Consider the following 5,376-nt stretch of genomic DNA (forward strand, 5'->3'; position numbering starts at 1 on the left):
TTTGTGGGATTTTTTTCCCCCTAAAATGATGAATCATGATAATTAAGCACCTCAGCGTGGTCGGAAACGGCTTTTGTGTCGGTCCTAGCAGAGCTGACCTGTTGTAGCCGCGCTGGGCTGCTCCTGCTTGGTGGCCAAAGTGACAGTCTCCTGTTTGCTGCAAACTTTTGTGAGTTTCATAATCTTCTACAAAGTTAAACAACTACGGAAACAGTTGTAATAAATTAAGAATTAACAGAACTCAAGCACGAGCAGTTTCCTTCATCCCTGAAAACCCACCACCCAATATTTATGCTTCTTTTTGTAAATGAATGACTCAATTACACCAAAAAGGGTTTAATTTAGAAGTTTACGCTCCCTGCTCAAATCACCTGAAACTCGCTGATGCCCTCTGCTGGATGTTAGACTGACACGACCGCCTTCTTTGCCCTCATTATCTTCAAATCCAGCGGATGTTAATAAACGGAGACACAAAAGCTCTCAGATGAGCTTCAGATGTTCCTTCCTCTGTGTTCATGTCACAGCAGACCGTGCAGGTCACATTAGGCTCGGGACTTGTTTCATTAAAGCTGCTGCACACGTTTCAGTGTCAGCATGTTGTTTGTGGAGTGGAGCAACAAAGACAAACCAGATGTGTGGATGTGTTTGAATTTATAGAAACCAAATCTGAATTTATTCTCACTTCAATAAGCAGTGACTCCACCGAAGGTAAAACAAACAAACAAACAAACAAACAAACAAACAAACAAACAAACAAACAAAAAAACTCTGAAACTGTATAAAGGACGAAAGAAAGAAAAACTTTTCATATTTATTTCCCCAAATGAGCGACTTTAGAACAACAGTTGAAATCTTAGCAAACAAGATGGTGAGAAAAGTATAAAAATCAGAGAATATTTACAGCTGCTGTGCAGCAGTAGTTTTTATTTTGTTGATAGAGAAAGACGGGAATATAAATGTGAAGCTATCGATAATAGAAATCAATATTATTCTTTGTCTTTCGACTGCTCCCTTTGGGGACTGACACAGCAGATCATCCGTCTCCATCTCACCCCCGCAAAACTTCCACATTTAAAAATAGTTTTAAACTTTCCAAAGCAAAGCTGCCAAAAGAATCTGAGGAAACTAGTTTTTTATTGATTGAATCTTTATTTTGAACATGTTGAAAAACATAGAATTCAAAGAGACAAATGAACAAAGCAAAACAAAAGGAAAACGAGCAGCCACAACTCCAAATAAGGAAACTACAGTTTTCATTTTATATCCAGAACATTTTTACATTGTGTTGAAATAAAATCATAAAAATCAACCCACACATGTGCAATAAGACTGCTATATGTGAAATTCTTTTTCTGACAAAGTTGTACTTTAGTATGTTCTTACTCAGTTATAGCATTTGTATTCCATTTTATTCTATATAGTATTTTATTTTATTGCATTCCAGTGTTTTCTAATTTCTGCTACATAATTTTGCACTTTTGCTGTAAGGAAACAAATTTCCCACCTGTGGGACTAATAAAGGTCATCTAGGTCTCGCTCCCTTAAGGCCAAAACAGAGAGAATGAGGAGGAGCTTCTTCCCCCAGGCTATTCGGGCCCTGAACCAGGTGTAGGTCTGGACTCTCACACACATCACCACACATTTCCTATAATCCTATAATTTATAATCTTTATAATCTTTATAATCTCTTCTGCTATTTGCACATTCTTTACTGTAAATTCATAAGTTAATTTGTAAATTTTGTAGTAACCTGTAAATTGTAAATATTGTAAAACTTTTCTTCTGTCATTTAATGGTCGGGCATTGTACAGCTACAAGCATTTCACCCCCATGTCATACTGTGTATGGTTGTGTGTGTGAGACAAATAAAATTTGATTTATCTTATCTCTGACCTTCCCAAAGTGTGGGGCCCGCCCCGCAGAGCCATTGCGGGGGGTCGCGGTATGAAAAGGGAAAAAATAAAATAAAAACAACGCTTGGACACTGCCAGCACGGGGCTCCCACACAAACGCAAAGCAGGAGATGAAGCATCGCTGAACATGTTTCCAAACCAACTTCATTCTAAGACAAAGACTAGAAAATATGATGAAGCAAATCTGCCCTTTGGTTTCACCTGCACAGGTGCAGAGGGAGGTCTCCCTGCAGGATCAGTTTCCCCGTCTTCGGGAGCAGCGCTGGGCTGTTTAGATGACGGACAAACAGGATCCCACATTCTTGATCTTTAGTTCACAAACACTTGTTGTAATGACTAACTGCTCCTGACATGTTGGAGATGTTTGCTCTTTATACAGTAAAGCAGTAGCGTTTTAGATACGGGCGACACGGGCGGTTGCCCGGGGCGGCATCACGGGCATCGGCACAAAAAAAAATGCTTGTACTCATGCTGCCCCGACATCAGCCAGCGCATACTGGGAATGGTACAGGCACCGATCGGTTTTCTATCGCCCATTTGCTGGGAGTAAGGGCGCCCTCCGTTTGCGGGGTGCGCCTGCTGTTTGCGGCGCAGGGAGGAGAGGGCGGGGCGGCGGGGAGTCTCTGACCGGCTGGAGCAGCGTCTTATAACCAACCCGCAAAATAAAACAAAATAAAAACAAAACGACAAACACGAAAACAGCAGACATCATGATACAGACTCATAATTTGCACCGATGTTTTTTCGAAATTCTGTACACGAGTGAGCGCGAGAGCCCTCGGTGCGCGTGCTCGCTGCCGAAGTCAAAGTAAACTTTATTGTCATCTCCGCTACAGACAGTCCAGCACATAGAGACGAGACGACGAGGCTCCAGTTACAGCAGTGCAAGGAAACAAACAAACTACAGTAAAATAATCACAGCGTGACGCCTCTGCCTTTGTAAACAGAGGGACAGTAACTGCGTGTAAAACCTGCAGACAGTCAGATTAACAGTATTTCGTCTCTATCTGCCATTCTGTTATTCCTCTCATGTAAACAATAACGTGGCCACAGCGTGACGTGAAAAAACATACCTTTGACGTTGCGTGACGAACTCTGTATTCCTCGTCCACACATAAACGCAAAAAAAGGAGTTTTAAATAATCTCCGTTTCGAAACGTCGTTTACGTGGACGAAACAGCTGCGTGTTCAAAAATACCCGTGTGTGCGGACGCAGCGTAAAAGAGTTTATTTTCTTACTACCTGTAATTTATAGCAGGTTACTTGTATTTGCTTAACTGTTCACTAAATGTTTGAGGTGTGAAATAAACCGCAATGGAGCAAAATATGGGCGCGTGTGGTTGGAGGATGTGTTTGTGCGTGCGTGCGCGCGTGGGGGTGGGGGCGAACATTTTTCTTGTTAAAATAAAGGGGGGGGGGGGGGGGTAGCATAAAAAGTTTGGGCACCACTGTCTTATCTTATCTTATCTTATCTTATCTGAACTCTACTGACATGTAATACCAAGCTGCACCACAAGATGGTGCACTTCAGTCAGTATATGCTGAATATGGGAAAAATAAACTACATAAATAAATAAATTCACCTTTATGTCCAAATCATTATTTTCAATGTTGAGAACCCACGCAAACACGTGGAGAACATGCAAACTCCACAGAGAAAGACCCCGGCCTGATGGTCAGGACCTTCTTGCTGTGCAGCAACAGTGCTAACCACCGTGCTGCCCATTAATCCATAACATGAGGATTTATACCAGCTGTAAAGCACAGGAGGAAAATGTATAAATTCACATCTTTATTCACATTTATGAGCTTTGAGGTATTAAGGTTTTAAATTGATTTGTTGACCCTGTTTTCACTGATTTAAATGAAAACTGTAACTGATAAAAAGAAAAAAAGATCATTTCTGTGAGCTCAGGTGTGAGTTGGACTTTGGCACATCAGACTGTGTGGAGGGACACCTGAGCCTTCCATCACACTGGTCTGGTAACACCTGCTCCCAGTATCAGTGCGCATTGTTAAAGTTTGGCTCCATAACTGGTTTCTGTTGGCCGGTTCAGGCCGGCTTTGGCCCTCGGCCCACCTGAAAGGCTTTTACTTTTATTTTCCAGGAGGAGTTATAAGAATTAGCTGTCAGCAGCGTCCCAGCTCAATTAACCTTCAGATGCTTTTGAGTTCGCTCAACAAAAGCAGCTTGAGAAGACAAAAACGCTGAGCAAAGCCAGCTGGGAGATCTCTGCAGTGCTTTTTAAAACCTACTGCTGGAGTATGAAAACTGAACATGTCAGACACACTCCTGATCTGCAGCTTCTTTAGTAAAACTAAATGTGAAATGTTTCAGGTTTTAGATCAGCTGCTGTATTCAGCTGTTTTATAATGAACCCTCTTACATTTCATGAAATGAAATACAAACTACCAAAGATCAGAGCACTAACCTTTCTGGGGCTCACATGAACGATCGTCTGTGATCATTTCAGTGGAGCACAAACTGGAAGATTGTAGATGTTTCTGTAGAAACTGACATCATTGTTTTAAACTTCCACTGAGTCACTGGTAAACAAAGAGAAAACCAAACTGGACAATATGCTGCTTTTTTCCTTACTTCTGTTCCAAAGAACAGACTTTAACCTCTGACTTCATCACCACGTCTCTGTCTGCCAATTTAATTCCTGCTAATCCGCTAATCTCCTCCTGATGTCATCACATCACTTCTCAGACTTTATTTTTTCAGTCGGCTCTCCACACGAGTCACACCAAATACACATGTGGGCCAACAAAGTGGGTTTCACACGCCACACAGCAGATTTTGAGGTTCTTGAAATATTAAAGTTGTGATGAGTTTTTAAATGTAACCGCACATTTAGGACAAACTGTCAGACAAGCTGGAGATGTGATCGATGCACTGAGCTCCTCCATCCTGCTCATCCTGGACGTCGCTTCGTGTGACACTGATCGCTGGCTTGTGGATTATTGTTTGGAAGGATGGAATTTGTCATTTTGGTTGACACCATTTAGTTTTCTTTCACCTGGATGTCTGTTTTATAGTTTGAATAAAACCAAACCTCTGCCACCTTAAAATGAAAACAGTTTAAAAAATGATGTTAAAGGGAAAAAACAGCAGAGAAAGATAAATAAATGAATCAGTAAACTGCACGAGACATTCTGAGAATGTTGTTGGTTAACCCAACAATACAAAGTGTAACTGTAACATCAGTAAAAGTGCAAAATTATATTTAAGAGCTACAAATTGTTAATCTGATGTTTGAAGGTTTTGTAACATGTTAACAAAAATGTCATCATAGCACCTTAAGGAGGATTTTTAGCCAACATGGTTAGCAGGAATCAGAAGTTGTTGTGACACTGTTGAGCCCCCATACAGGGACCACCGCACTACAGCAAACACACTGACCTGCATCATCAGCCCTCTCTCCCTCTCTCTCTCTGTCTCAGTGAGGTTCCTCCTCCC

The sequence above is a fragment of the Mchenga conophoros genome, linkage group LG10 (genome assembly GCF_057382185.1).
Source record: "Mchenga conophoros isolate Kocher_MC1m ecotype Shallow Benthic linkage group LG10, M_conophoros_male_GT1.1, whole genome shotgun sequence".
In the NCBI taxonomy this organism is placed as follows: Eukaryota; Metazoa; Chordata; class Actinopteri; order Cichliformes; family Cichlidae; genus Mchenga; species Mchenga conophoros.